Raw genomic sequence first — 16487 nt, 5'->3', positions numbered from 1 at the left:
AGAGAGGTTAGGTCCTGTCCACTATTATATCCTCAGCATCGATCACAGTGTCTGTTACTATCTTCAATTAAAAAAGAATCCTCCCTCTTCTCATGTCATTAACAACATGGGAATTGGAGCAGAGAAGATTGCCTACCCAACATTCATGCCGCACACCCCACTCTTACCCTCATCCCTGCCCTGTCTCCACTCCTAATCTCCTTTTATCACAGCAGAACCCAGATTGTGTCCACATAGCCATCCTCTAAGTGTTTCAGGGGAAGCAACTCCATGCCTGATTTGTCTATGATAATTATGTTAATCTCCTTCTCCTTGCCATTGATTTAAGAATGGCCACGTGACCCAGTTCTGGTCAAGGAGGTTTGAGGAGTAGTCTGATGAGAGCTTCTGTGAAAGTTTCCTTGCTTCTTAGAAAGAGACCAGTAAGAGATGATTCATTTTATTCTTCTTGATATTTTTATGACTAAAACCGCTGTAGCCCTCATGTTCCCATGAAAGGAACCAGCCTGGGAACAAAGCTGATGCATTAGCAATGCCTGCATGAGAAGTAGAAGAATTTGAGCTTCTTTTGGCATAACTGAGCCATTGATCATACTACTTGGAGCCCCCCAAGCTCCAGACTTCTTACGTGGGACAATAAATTTCCTCATTGTTCAAATAAATTTGAGTTGGGGATCCCTGTTATTTGTAGCCAAGTATACAAGAAATGATTTAAAGATGAATTATAAATAGGCCTCTTCCCACTAAGAATTATTATGCTGGTATAAAAAAATAAGCTTTGCTCTATTCAGAAGTATAACACTGAACTTAATATAATTGTACAATTGTATAATTGTACAATTGTACAATTGTACAATTGTACAATTGTCAGATCTGGAATGGCAAATTATTATTAAAGGGAAATTATTATTATTATTGTTGATAAGTTGGCATATATCTTATTTACATGCTCTTGTCAGGTTGATTGGTGGTTTATGTAGTACCCAAAGGAAAACATGACATTTGAGTTTGGGGAATTTGAAGTGACAGAGAAACCAGACTTTGAATTTTAAGTTGCTGAAGTCAGTCTTAACAGAGTTGGATAAGTCATAACCTGACTATAAAAATTAAATTTAATTTAATTTGAAAAGCAGCTTTTAAAATATTTTAGTATCTCATTCTTTTATTGAGGTAGAGGTAGCCAGAAAGTCTCCTAGATGCCAACAATTGTAGGAAAATTGGAAAATACCAACAAATGTAAAAAAGAAAGTAAAAAGTAGCATATACATTTATTATACAGAGCTAACTAATTTTATTCTTTGATGTATTCCTTCAAATCTTTTAAAAATCAAGTATGTAAATATAAATGAATATATATTTATTCTTTATATATACTCATATATGAAAACATATATGAGCATATACATAGAGTTGAATCATGAACATTAATATTTCACTTAATATATTTTATGAACTTTTTTTCATGCAATTATTTATTTGTCAAAATTATGTTTTTAAATGGTTATATAATACTCTATCACCTAGACAGACATGCCATCATTTGTTGGCATCACTCTCTTTGGTTGGCTATTTCAAGTGTTTCTTAAGATTTTTAAGAAAATGTGAAAGCCAATAATTTGGGTACAAATGTTGGATTATGTCTTTAGGGTAAATTTTAATTTATACTGGTCTGTCTTTGGGCCATCTATTCTGTTTCACTGATTTTCTTCATACTCTTACATTAGTCAGGATCACTTCAAAAAAATTATTTTATTTTATAATGTATGTCAGTTTCTAATAGAGCAAGTTACCCCACAGAAATCTTCTAAGTATATTTCTTATTCCCATGTTTTTTCTTCTAGATAATTTTTAAAAAATTGGCCAAAATTCCAAAAAATCTTATTGGACTTTTGATTAAATTGTATTAAACCTATATATTGACTTGGTGATAATTAACATCTCCACAATATTGAATCTTCTTATCTCATTTCCTCATACATCTCTACATTTATTGAGGCTTCTTTTTTTGTCTCTCAGAAATATCTGCAGTTTTCCCCTGCTTATTACTCTTTAAGTATTTTTCTTCAAATGATTTTCTTTAAAATTTTTTTTGTTGCAATTGTAGATCTGTGGACAAAATCCTTAAAAGTATCTTACTGAAAGCTCTTCCATTTTATTGTCAGGCTATTTTTCTTTCTCTTTTCTTTTGGCCACACTGCACAATTTGTGGGATCTTAGTTCCCCGACCAGGGGTTGAACCCGGGCCCTTGACAGTGAAAGCACGGAGTCCTAACCACTGGGCTGCCAGGGAATTCCACAGGCTATTTTTCCTGAGATGTTCACTTTGGTATTTTCTGGTAACAAAATGTAACTTCTACTAAGTATGAGAGAGGACTCAGAGCATGCTCTGAGTCCCAGTTCTACCACTAATGGTAACAATATATAAAAAGTGAATCCCTTCTTATCTCATTTTATAATTCTGAGTTTATAAATATATAATATGCCTGGAACACATGCCATTTAAAATTTTAATTATTCCTTTAAAAAAATTAGAACTACACTATAAAAAAGGTAAATTATAAAGCAACAGAATTTTTTTCTTTTCTTCTTTCTATATAAAGCAATATAAGACCAGTTACATTTGCTTTTAGAGACTTGATGGCTCACATAATTATGCAGAACTAATTAATTCAAAATCTGTTTATCAACAGTAGTCTGTAGGTACAGCATTTTCTCCCAGAGGCATTAACAAAGGCTTATCACCTGCTTTCTTGTTGCAGTTTGTCTCAAAGGCAAATCAATACAAAAAATATAAAAATGCTACTCCCAGAACTAACACTTTCAACAACTTACAAGAACTTTTAGTATCTGATACCAATTAGTTTTCTTAGCTTAAACTAAAAGTTTTATTTAGCAATGAAATGTGTCAAAATAATAAGAATTTTAAGGTATAATAAAGTTTTCCCCAAGAATTTTTTTTAAATTTAGGTTATATATAATTATTACATTATTTTCAGGATAAATAATTGTAACAGATGGTTGAGAACAAGAGGTTATAAAAGAAAGCTATTATATGCTTTATAGATTAAACAATATAATGTTCCTTGCCCATACCCACATGTACATGCATATAGAAATAAAAGTATCTATATCATGGGCAATATCTTCCTTGATATAAGATTAGCAAAACAGCAGAAATGAGTTGTCAATGAATGTATGTGTCTGGTTTTTCATAGGTTTTTCTGATCAATTAGATTCCCTCAAACTGTATCCCAATTACAATGTTTCTGGATGTTCATTTGATAGGGAGAACGCTAGTTAGAATAAAATGTGTCTTGGGTTAGAGAGCCAATATTTATTTATTTAAAAAAAGGAAAATGAATTTCAGGAATTGAAATTCTCCTCTCCCTCTGTTTTTTTAAGAGGTGTATTTGTCTTTTGAAAAATGAAAAGTGCTTCCTGTAAAGTAAGTTAACTTCTGGATAATGGGAACTTGTTTTTATAGTTGGCTCTGCAGGCTTGGGGAAAGGGTTCACATAAAGTTCTTGCTCATTAACTTCAGGATGCCTGTGGTTTGGACCCTTGGTCTTATCCTTCTTGCAACGCGACTCAAGAAACTGTTAGGAGTTTCCGTCTGCCAGATCCCAAGTAAACGAGAATCCTGTTACATACCAAACCGGGCACCTGCACCTCGTGGTTGAGATTGTTCAAGTAGCGGGTATCCTGTATTGATGAGATGCAGTTGTACTGGGGAATGGGCATGAGTTCCGAGCCCCTGAGAGGGCTGCATAATTAGCTAGGCATAAACGCTAAAGCCACCTCAGAACTGATGGCTTCCTTGAGCTGAGAGGGTGAGTCAGTGTCTACTCAACTTCATCTGTCACCGTGACCATGCCTGTCCCAAGTATCTAGGGACGGGGACATTGGGAGCTGACCCCAGGAGCCATGAGAACTCTGCTACATGTTATTTGTATACTGTGCTGTTACTTGTTCTGATGCTTTCCTTTTTTTTTTAAGAAAGACTTTCTTTTTATTTATTTATTTATTTATTTATTTATTTATTTATTTATTTATGGCTGTGTAGGGTCTTCGTTTCTGTGCGAGGGCTTTCTCTAGTTGCGGCAAGCGGGGGCCACTCTTCATTGCGGTGTGCGGGCCTCTCACTATCGTGGCCTCTCTTGTTGCGGAGCACAGGCTCCAGACGCGCAGGCTCAGTAATTGTGGCTCACGGGCCCAGTTGCTCCGCGGCATGTGGGATCTTCCCAGACCAGGGCTCGAACCCGTGTCCCCTGCATTGGCAGGCAGACTCTCCACCACTGCTCCACCAGGGAAGCCCCTGATGCTTTCTTAAAACAAAGTAAATTTGGAAATGGGTGAAGTCTTCTGTGTCTCATGAATTTTTAAATTTGAACCCAAGTCAAACAGAGTGAGTGTTGAAACGGCAAATTACCAGAGCAAGAAATTATCCTCTGTATTCTGCCTGAATCCTTTCATCCCCAATCCCTAAAGTCCAAAGTGTCTGCAGAGAGGAAAAACCTACTTAATTAATGGGTAGGTGGATTCTCATTATAATTTAACAGAAATGTCCCTCCCAGCCTTAGCTTAGCATCTTCAAATACTGAATTGCCAATGACTCAATGATTTTTGGAGATTGTAGAAAGTTTAATAAAGAAAGAGTTTAAAAAGGGGGGTATAAACTCTATGACAAAATGGCATGCAAATATTAGCCCCAGATTCAGTTTCTGTCAATCTCACACTAAAATGTCTATGAAACATTGACAAAAAGACAATACCTCACATTACCTCATGCAAAAAACCTAAAACTGACAGATAATCTATTGCTAAAACCTGTGAAGAATTTACCCATTATCACAAGCCAAATAAATTGAAAAAACCAATTTGTGACCTAACTAATCTTTGCCTCCTGCAGTAGAATATTACAGCTAAGCTGAAAGAAGGTAAAAAGCAATGTATTTCTCCACTGCCCTCAGGTCAGTGATTGATCTGGGGTTTAGAACAACTGGGAAAAAATGGACAGCATAGGGCTTCCCTGGTGGCGCAGTGGTTGAGAATCTGCCTGCCAATGCAGGGGACACGGGTTCGAGCCCTGGTCTGGGGGGATCCCACACGCTGCGGAGCAGCTGGGCCCGTGAGCCACAACTACTGAGCCTGAGCGTCTGGAGCTTGTGCTCTGCAACAAGAGAGGCCGCGATAGTGAGAGGCCCGCGCACCACGATGAAGAGTGGCCCCTGCTTGCTGCAACTAGAGAAAGCCCTCGCACAGAAACGAAGACCCAACACAGCCAAAAATAAATGAATAAATAAATAAATAATAAAAATAAAGGAATTCCTTTAAAAAAAAAAAAAGAAATGCTGGAAGCAAAGTATTTAAAAAAAAAAAAAGGACAGCATAAGTGCTTTTTGAGGCATACATTTTTCCTTCATTCCCACTTGCTACATCAGTTCATAAATATCCTGGCAGGAAATCGGATTGGTGGTACGTCATTGCATCTAGGGAGGTCCGGCCCTCACACGTAAAGCAAGGTAGTTGTGTAAGGTACCTAAGGGCAAGACAGACTTGCCACTTACCAGCTGGGTGACTTTGGGCAGGTTATTTAACCTGTCTTTACTCAATTTCCTCATTTGGGGTTGCTATATGTATTAAATGAGATAATGAATGCAGAGCTCAAAGCACAGGGCCTGGTATGATGCTTTGTTCAATAGAAGGTAGATATTATTTTTATTATGACCAAGAAGGGCAGAAAATGGGAAAGTTGGAACAGTTCTAGCAAGTGTGTATGTGTGTGTGCATTGTAGATTTGGCTTTGTTTTATGCCCCCTCTATGTTCAGTGTGTCAGAGAGTCTAGCCGTGGGATGAGAGCGGTTCTCGCTCAGTCTAGCACCGTCACACAAGTTGAATATCTGTCAGACATCGGCCATGGCCAGGCACTCTTCACATCAGCCACATCTCTAGCTACATAGTCAATGAGGGGATCATACCGATGCCCAAGTGGATAGGACTGTGCAAGCCACACAGCTTGTCTTCTGGCAAAAGACAAGCATGAACACTACAACAAAAAAATTAACATGGGTTTTGGGTCTATGAAAAAAATACTGCAAGAAGAAAAAGGTTTGGAAGCCTAAGTAATACGTAAGAAGACATGGCCTCTATGAAACAGCAGAACCGATTAGCCAATCCCTTAATCGCTAAAGAGTTTAGTACCTCGTTCACCCTCTTCATCTCTACCTTGCAGTGTACCATCATTTTGAGTGCCTTCAGCCTTTTGTGAGTGGCCCATCTGTTATGGGCTGAACTGTGTCCTCCCAAAATTCATATGTTGAAGTCCAAACTTCTGGTATGTCAGAATATGATTGTATTTGACGATGGGGTCTTTAATGAGTAATTAAGGTGAATACAGATCATTGAGATGGGCCCTAATCCAGTATGACTGGTGTCCTTACAAGAAGAGGAGATTAGGACATAGACAGGCACAGAAGAAAGACGATGTGAGAGCATTGGGAGAAAAATAGCCACATAAAAGTTGAGGAGAGAGGCCTCAGAAGAAACCAACCCTACTGACACCGTGTTCTCGGATTTCTAGCCTCTAGAACTATGAGGAAATAAATTTCTGCTGTTTAAGCCACCCAGTCTTAGTGCTTTGTAATGGCAGCTTTAGTAAACTAATACATCATCCAGTTGCCTGGACTCTTGGTTTTTAAAATTTTTTCATCTCCAGGAACCTTCACTTTTGCTCCTCATCAACACTCCTTCGCAAACCCCCAGGTCAGCACCCCGATGTTGTCATCATCCAGAACAGCTAACTTCTGAAATATTATATTCAAACCTGTACTGTACTGTTTACTAATCTCTGACTGTAATTACATGGCCTTGCAACTTCATGCTAGGCTATTCCCACCTAATCCATTCTTTAATCACACTGAAATTCCCAGATAAACCCCACTTCCTTCCCTCCATTTCCCTTCCATCTTCCTCCTCCTCCGCTTAATCTAGATGGTTTATCACCTCATCCTATGTCTTGTCAATATCTTCAAACTTCTATTTTCCTTCCATTGCAACAGCCTTGCAAAATCCCCACCCAGCTGTCTTGGCCGTGCCCATACAGCATTTCTGAGCACGGCTGAAGGAAACCACACAACCACACCGTGTCTGCTGAGCCACAGTAAAGTCATATAGGCCCTCAGCACTGCCCATCGTCTCTCTCCTTCCCCACAACCACTATTTCAAACTTCCTCTCTTCTCTTCTTCAAAACCCAGACTTCCCCACTTCCACCCTCACTACCAGCAGATGACTTCACTTCCTATTTTGTAGGGGAAGTTGAGGTCACGGGAGAGAAATTTCCGCACATTCCATCAGCAAACCTGCCAACTTCCCAACATTCTCAGCACTTTCTTACCTCATTTTACAGAGGAAGATGTGCTCCTCTTCCTTGCTAAAGTTAATTCCTTAACAGCTGCTAGGAATTTCATTCCTCACAGTTCGTCCAAACCTCACTCTTTTCATCCTTCTTTATTTCTCTTTCGTGTTTAACTCTCTCTCCCCTCTCTCCCCTATTTGTTCTTTCTGTTCACCATACATAGTCTCAAATATAACAATAGGCCCTGCTGCTACTCCTGGGGGTGTGCCTCATGCCTCAGCATGCTGGGGCAAAACAAAAGCAAAACGTCGGGACCAGCCCCACTTGTTTGTAAAAATTTTGAAGCATTCAAAGCAGTAACCCAACTGTTCATACTCAGCTGAATTTTTATTCGCGAGTGAAAGAAGTGAAAGGATTTTTCTCCTGTGTTGGGAGGCTCAGAAAATACACCACAGGTAATAAGAATAAGAATAATAAATAACGGTGATGATATAATAGCAAACAGAATTTACTTGGTGTCAGGCATCGTGCTCAATGCCTTCCATATTTCAACTCATCTAATACTCAGTAAACCTCTGAGGAAGGTACTATTTTTATCCTATTGGAGAGCTCAGAAAATAAACCGTACCTAACAACAATACCAACAAAAGCAAATATTTACATGGCACTTACTATTAGGAGTGCTTTACATGAATAACTCATTTATTCCTTATCCTAACACTATAAGAGCCGTACTATGACTCTCTCTGCTTTACAGAGTGAACTTTCCAAGGTCATGCGGTTGGTAAGTGGTAGAGCTAGGATTTGAACCCAAGCACTTTCAACATTCTCTACATGCTCCTCAAAATTTACTTTAAAAAATTATTTTATAAGTGATCAAAAAGCAAATCAAAATTGAGAACTGAAGAAGGAGAATGTCGTAAAATAAAAAGATCGTGACTAATTTATGTCCTGTGAGTGAATGCTCTAGTACTTCCTCATTTTAAGTACTGGCTCCACCTTATCAGCTCTGTGACCTGAAGCAAGTTACTTAACCTTCGTGTGTCTCGATTTTCTTTTTTATTGAAGGATAGTTGATTTACAATGTTGTGTTAATTTCTGCTGTACAGCAAAGTGATTCAGTTATACATATATGTGCATTCTTTTTAACATTCTTTTCCATTATGGTTTTTTTTAAATAACTTTTAAAAAAAATTTTATTTGTTTTATTTATTTATTTTTGGCTGCATTGGATCTTCGTGGCGGTGCGCGGGCTTCTCATTGCGGGGCTTGGTAGTCTTGGTGCACGGGCTTAGTTGCTCCGCGGCATGTGGGATCTTCCCGGACCAGGGATCAAACCCATGTCCCCCGCATTGGCAGGCGGATTCTTAACCACTGTGCCAGGGAAGGCCTCCGCTATGGCTTATCACAGGATATTGAATATAGTTTCTTGTGCTATACAGTAGGACCTTGTTGTTCAATTTTCTCATTTATAATAGGGGGTCTAGTAAGATTACCTCATTGGTTGTTGTCAGGATTAAATATGCTAATGCATGTAAAATACTTGTATCAAAGCTTGAGAATATATGTGCTAAATAGTACTATTACTATTTTCTTTTGTTTACCTTATTATATTTACAATATAAATAATTGATGATGAACAGGTAAAGTGAAAAGGGGGTTGGCAAAATGCCTCCTGAAGAATTTCTAGAAGTGGCTTAATCCCTCTTGGAATGTATCTCAGCATCACTGCAACGGGCCTTCAGCAGCACAGCTCTTAGCCCAGGCAAAACTGGCCTCTGCGCAGGTTCCACGCTGTAGAGGGCCCCTTGTATTACACATAAAATAAAGTCATTAAAGAGCACATGGGTGCCTCTATCACTTGCTGATGCTAAACAATCATTCTCATGACTAACACCATCCCGGCTCCAAAGGAGCGCTTCTCTAAATGTCCTGGATGTTCTCAAGACAAAACTCAACTGTTTGAATGGCACGCAGGTGTATAGGTTGAATCACTATTAATGTTGGAGATACACACTACTCATAGTCCGGGGGGTAATTTAAAAAGTGGAAACACCTAGGTAAGAGAAACTATCCGGTAAGCACTACTGATGTCTAGCGTGGCATTGCTACTTGCATGAGAGGGTAATGTGAATTCTTCAAGTCAATCCTTCGTTGACCAAGAAGGCTGGGTGGCTGACTTGGTGCGATTGTCCTTCCTCATTCATCCTCCTCAAACTGTCTGACTAAAGCCTGACATTTCTTCATCAGAATCTACTTCTTATGCTAATTCCAAATAATGTTATCTTCTCTTTTCAAATGTAAAGAAACATTAAGTATACAACAATTTTAACGTGTTCAGCTGATGGTTTTGGAGAGCTGGTTGTTGCAGGGCTCTTGAGGGTGGAAAAGTTGTTTTTGAAAGACTGAAACCCCTTTCTATGAAGGGAAGAAAGATGGCTGAAGGTAAGTCATCTGCTTCAATATATTGCCCAGAGCGGGTCCTGACTATGGGTATGGGGATTTACAGGGCTCTGCACCACGTATGGCTTTGCAGTTGCAAGCCTTGGAGAAGTCACAGGATCCATTCCTGCCCATTTTAGGAAACAGGCCCCAGGAGTCCCTGGTTTGGGATGCTTCCAGCACACAACGACAAGGTGCGTGCTGAACTATGGTGCCCAGGTACAAACAGAATTCTGCTTTTCTCTTCTGATAGATGTCCAGGAACTAAAACATCTCTTCTCTTGAACATTTAAAAATGCTTCCCATTATCTTTAAAAACATCTTAGAAAAATATATTCTAGGTTGTTTTCTAATTATGCAACAAAATCACTCCCAGTTCTGGTATGTTGGTTAAAAGTCAAAACAGCCTGTATTTGAACACAGCTATACACATTCAAGATTCAAAAGCTGTTTTCGTCATGATAATTAGACATTAAATTGTGATTTATATGGTTAAATACTGATTTGGAGTTAACTACGTAACGGTCTGGAAATTTAGAAGTATTGATACTTTAGGGTATTATGTTATAGTAAAGTATGCCTGTGATGTATCACATTTTTTCTCCCAAATTTAATGGATTATTTTAATCTTAACATATTTTGAATAGGTAAGATGTATATGTAATACAAATAGTTAAAGTCACAAAAGGATTTTTCGTGAAAAGTGTTCCTCCCATACTTGTTCCCTAATCCTTGAATTCCTCCCCCCAGAGATAACCACCTTTGTCAGTTTATTGTGTTTCCTTCCAAAGATATTCCATATTGCTATGAATTTTCAAATGTGTTTTTGTGAGTGTATTTGTCTGCTTTTACACTTTGTTTTTCACTTAACAGTATATCTTGGAGATTGTTTCAAATCATTATATACAGATCTGCTTTATTCACTAACCAACTACATAGTATTCTATTGTATTGATCTATCATAATTTATTTACCTGGTTCTCTATCAATGGGTGTTCACGTTGTTTCAAATCTTTTGTTTTATGGACAGTTCTGGAAATAATATTCTTGTATTTAAGTCTTTCTATATATGTGTGATTTTACTGTAGGACGTAATTCTAGAAGTGGCATTGCCAGATCAAAGGCAGATTTTCTTAATGGAAATGTAATTAACGTGAATTAAATTCTAAACTGTGACAGCATAAAATTGAAAAAGTTTTCTATCAAGGTGAAATATTTGTCCACTCTATTGTGCAACTCTGGGCTAGCAGTCAAATGAGACACGGTTCTGAACCTCAAGGGACTTAAATACTTTAGATGAAATGGCAGGCATTTGGAAATTATGAATCTTGAAAACCGTTCTTACATTATCCTTATAAGATTTGTTTATAAATGATAAAATTGAATCTAAAAGAGATATTTAAATGTTCCTATGCACATGTCTGGACTATGAAAATTCCTTAGGGCTTCCCTGGTGGTGCAGTGGTTAAGAATCCGCCTGCCAATGCAGGGGACACGGGTTCGAGCCCTGGTCTGGGAAGATCCCACATGCCTCAGAACAGCTAAGCCCATGTACCACAACTACTGAGCCTGCACTCTAGAGCCTGCAAGCCACAAGCCCATGCTCCACAACAAAGAGAGGCCACCGCAATGAGAAGCCCGCACACTGCAACAAAGAGTAGCCCCCACTCGCCGCAACTAGAGAAAGCCCGCATGCAGCAACGAAGACCCAACACAGCCAAAAATAAATAAATAAATTAATTAAAAAGAACAAAAAAGAAAATTCCTTAACTGTGGAAAATTATTATAATATTTCTCCTTCAAAATGAAACGCATTTTCAAATAATGTTCTAGTAAAACTCTCACCAGGAATAATAATAGTTAAACCTGCCTTGGAATTTTACAAAGTCAAAACAGTGATATGCTTTTTTATGGGGTTTCACTGAGAACTTCTTTTAACTAGAAAATTCCCTGCTCCACTGTTCCATACGTCCAAGAAGATACTGGACTCTTTAGAAAACCTTGCATGATTAGGGATGATTTTAAAAGTTTCATGGGCAAACCATTGCAATCCATTTCCTACAGGAGAAAGGGTAGGGTTTCCCAGAGCAGCACCGGAAGGGTTAAACTATCACTCTTTCCTGACTATTTCATATCATTTGTATGAGATTGCTAATGTCAAAAAGTGTTTATTTTTTGCTAACAGTATAAAACTGAACATACTGTGAGACATAAGGTAGCAGGTGTCTTGGCTCTAAACTATCAAGTCTGTGGGCATTCTGTTGTAACAGGTGCTCCAAAAAATTTGAACAGATTTTAACAAGAGCTGTATGGGCTTTTTAATTAGCCTGGTTATTCGGCATGTGTAAAAAGCATTAGGTATATGCTTAAAACATCATAGGGTCTAAAAAACAAATGCTTCACCTAGTCACTCTCTCTTTCTGGCTTCTCTTTGCTTTCTGCTATTACATTTGACGTATGTGCTTCTTTTATCACAGAATTTCCTCCACCTGAAGCAGGAGTGTGATCAAAAATGACCATTAGTAATAGTAATAGAATAGGAGATCCAGAAAACTGTCTGCATGTTACACAGATACTCTGTGCAATTTTAGTAGGAATCAAGTTCGATACATATTAAGAAGCAGCCTAACCCTCCCTGGAATAGCCTGTTTTAATTTATATGTCTCATAAATTGACTATTAGCAGAAAGACTTTTCACTAATTTCTGCAATTTGAAAAGATGAGCTCTTACTTGCGATTCATGTTTAGGATTTTAGGGATAAATAATGACAAAACCAAACTCAATTCTATCTATATTTTAGTTCCTTTTCTAGGTCATCATGTTAACATAGATATTAATTCGATTAATTTCCTTTTGTCTGTACGTGCTACTGTTACATTTGATCTTTGGGATCCAACTTTGCAGCATTAGTTCATTTATTGAACAAATACTGAAAATCTATTATGTTGAGTGTGTGTGTGAGTGTGTGTGTGTAACACAGAGGAATAAAACAGAGGTCCCATGCTTAAGATACTTAAAATCTATATAAACTACAAAGCAGAATGTTTTCAACACCTTAATTGTGCTGTGAACAGAGTACACTATAGGAATTGAAACAATGGGGAGATTTACATTTGGTAAAACTGGGGAAAGTTTCATTGAAGTAGGTGACATTTGATGTTGGTCTTGAAAGTCGGAAAGAATTTTGAAGTCATGGTAAGGCTAGCATTTTGGGTAAGGCTACATTCCTGGCACATGCGAAAGCATGTTATAGGTTTTTGACTCATTGATTACAAGTATTGCATGTGTTACTGTGATCAGTGTTTCGTCTTTTAGATATACAGATGTCCTGTTTAGATTTGTTTTAATCAAACAAATGAAAAGGTGCCAATTATTGGTTGCTTCCAGTGTATCAGGTCCAGTGCTAGGGGTTTTACCCACTTTGCTGTAGCCAGTGAGATACCCCATGAGACATATCATTACACTTGTTTAACAAGTGAGGATAAGTGACATAACTTATTTAAGGTCATGTGATAAGATGTGGTAGAGTCAGGATCTGGTGCCTAGGTACACACATTTCCCCACTGCATTGCACCGCTTCCTCAGTTTTACAATTAGAAGGAATCTTGAGGATCCTTCTTGGGGATATAATTCATGCATTTTCAATCTGGGCAAAATTTGGTTCTTAGGGGTTGTATTAATCAGGGTGCTCCAGAGAAACAGAACAAATGGATAGATAGAAAGAGAGGTAGGTAGATAGATAGGTAGATAGATAATTATAAAGGGAGATTTATTACAAGAGTTGCTTTACGTGATTATGGAGGTCAAGAAGTCCCACCATCTACTGTCTGAAAGCTGGAGAAACAGGAAAGCTAGTGATGTAACTTAGTCTTAGTTTGAAGGCCTGAGAACCAGGAGCGTAAACATATGAGGCAGGAGAAGATGACGTCCCAGCTCAAGTAAAGGGAACACATTCATTCTTCCTCTGCCTTTTTTGTTCTATTCGGGCCCTCAGCGAGTTGGAGGACGCCCACCTGCATTGGTGAGGAGACCTTCTTTACTCAGCCTAAGGATTCAAGTACTAACCTTTTGCAGAAACACCCTCACAGATACACCCCCAAATAATGTTTCACCAGCTATCTGGGCATCCTTAGCCCAGTCAAGTTCCCACATTAAAACTAATCATCACAGGGGGCAAAAAGGGACTTTTTACATGTAATGCACAGATATACATATGGAACATACACTATATGCAGTATACGTGTGGTGTCAACATTTTATGGTGGAAGGTGATTGGAGAAAAAAAGAGTCTAAAGAGGCTTCTTGGGGGGGGGGTGTGGGGAGGTGATAATGAAAAAAGGTTGAGAAACGCTGCTCTAACTCAAGCTCCCTCATTTTTCAGAGGACAGATAAGGGAAGTCAGAGAGTGAAAACAGCTGCCCCGTCACACAGCTAGTCGGTGATGTACGTGCAGGTGTTTAGTTTTAAAAATCCACCGTTCTTAGGAACAAAAAGGTCCAAGAACCACTTATTACACTGCCAAGCTCAACAATCCCCTTATGATGTCCTTCCCTTTGACTTGATTCCGTTCTGTGTTTGTAGGTGGGCTTATTTATGCCATCTCACCCTGAAGCAATATATAACTAAATTTCAACTTCTTGGTGGTCAACAAGGAGTGAGCTGGCCCCGGGGGTAAGTCTGGACCCTAGAATGTACATCGTTCAAGCTACTGTGTTTTTGGGGTACTCATGGACTGTCTATTCCGACACCCCCAGAATAGCACCTAGCAGTAGGTACTCATAATTATGAATGAATGTGTGGATATTGGCAGTAAAGGAAGAAAAAGGCTCAGCAAGACTGAGTACTGTGTGTCTTTTAAATTATTTAAGTATTAGTTAAACTCATTTCACACGGAAAGAAGCAACGCTGACTCATTAGCCTGCTGCTGGACATCGGCTCATGCTAAACGTGGCTCGAGGTCTTGAAGAAAAGCCAGGCACTCAGCAGAGCTCTTATCTCGGGGTCAGGGCCTCTACTTCATCTCAAATTCTGTTATCGTCAGTGTGTGGGAAGGCAACACCCTTAGCTTGTTGGGCTCAGACAAGGGGTTTGGCAGTAAGGAATAAGTATTAATGCAGCTTTTAAACAGTTTAACTTACACTCTTCCTACACATCAACACACAATTCATTACATTTGTTGAAGATAAAAGAAGGGATTCTTTTTGAACCTGCTGGCAGAAATGATTTATTACATTTAATGTTTGTATATGTGATGCTTTCATATATTCCTCCTTTCCCCATAAGAGTGTAGTGAAATGTTTTCTTCCCACAATCTGCCTTTGTCATTAACCAATGTTATTACTTTTTTGGGTATCCTTCTAGAGTTTATTTATGTTTATAAAGCAAAAAAAAAAAAAATTCTGTAACTATAAAGTGGCATTTTATGCACATTTTTTTACCTTGTTTTTGATTTTTTCAAGTAATTTATCTTGGAGATGGCTCTACGTGGAGAGCTTTCTATTTTTTTCTTAGCTGCATAATATTCCATTATATGGAGGTACTTTAATTTAACTGTATTCTTTTTTTTAAGAGATTTAAAAAATTGAGGTATAACTGACATATTATATTAGTTTCAGGTATACAACATAATGATTTGATATTTGTATATACAGGCATACCTTGGAGATATTGTGGGTTTGATTCCAGACCACAACAATAAAGTGAATATTGCAATAAAGGGAGTCACACAAATTTTTTGGTTTCCCAGTGCATATAAAAGTTATGTTTACACTATACTGTAGTCTATTAAGTGTGACATAGCATTATGTCTAAAAAAACCAATGTATATACCTTAATTTAAAAATACTTTATGGCAAAAAATATGCTAACCAACATTTTTGCCTTCAGAGAGTTGTAATCTTTTTGCAATAGGAACATCAAATTTCACTGATCACAGATCACCATAACAAATATGATAATAATGAAAATGCTTGAAATTTGCAAGAATTACCAAAATGACACAGAGACATGAAGTGAGCAAATGCTGCCGGAAAAATGGCACGGATAGACTTGCTCGACGCAGGGTTGCCACAAACCTCCAATCTGTAGAAAAGAAAAAACAAAAAAACCCCCCCACAATACCTGCAAAGCACAATGAAGCTCAATAAAATGAGGTATGCCTGTATTTGTCTTTCTCTGACTTATTTCACTTAACATAATGCCCTCAAGGTCTATTCATGTTGTCACAAATGGCAAGATTTCATTTTTTATGGCTGAATAATATTCCATTGCATATATTTATAGCACATTTTCTTTATCCGTTCATTTGTCAGAGAAGTGGAATTGCTGGATCAGTTCTAAATCTATTTTGCTGATTAGTTCTAAATTGCTGGTAGTTCTGTTTTTAATATTTTGAGGAAGCTTCAGACTGTTTCCACAATGGCTGCACCAATTTACATTGTCACCAACAGTACACAGGTGTTCCCTTTTCTCCACATCCTCACCAACACTTGTTATTTCTTGTCTTTTTGATAATAGCCATCCTAATAGATGTGAGATATCTCAATGTGGTTTTGATTTGCTTTCCCCTGATGATTAGTGATGTAACTGTATTCTTCCTGACTTTATGTTGTTTGAAATTTTGTGCTATTATATGTAATCTGCAAATAATATCATTTTTATACATATTATATTTGTGCAAGCCTATCTG

General features: G+C 38.0%; 1 long non-coding RNA gene across 2 annotated transcripts in view; it reads left to right on the top strand.

Moving 5' to 3' along the window:
* The window catches only part of LOC132368507 (uncharacterized), a 155013-nt gene that overhangs the window by 14078 nt on the left and 124448 nt on the right, over positions 1-16487 (top strand). The window contains exon 3 of one of the 2 annotated variants that reach the window (XR_009504113.1): positions 14381-14470. The exons of the other annotated variant lie outside the window; for it this stretch is intronic. This is a non-coding gene — a long non-coding RNA (uncharacterized LOC132368507). The remainder of the gene's footprint in view (positions 1-14380; positions 14471-16487) is intronic. 2 annotated transcript variants of the gene reach the window in all.

The sequence above is a fragment of the Balaenoptera ricei genome, chromosome 7, assembly GCF_028023285.1.
Source record: "Balaenoptera ricei isolate mBalRic1 chromosome 7, mBalRic1.hap2, whole genome shotgun sequence".
NCBI lineage: Eukaryota > Metazoa > Chordata > Mammalia > Artiodactyla > Balaenopteridae > Balaenoptera > Balaenoptera ricei.
Note: the sequence above shows the minus strand (reverse complement) of the source record. Positions and strands in the feature narration are given on the sequence as shown.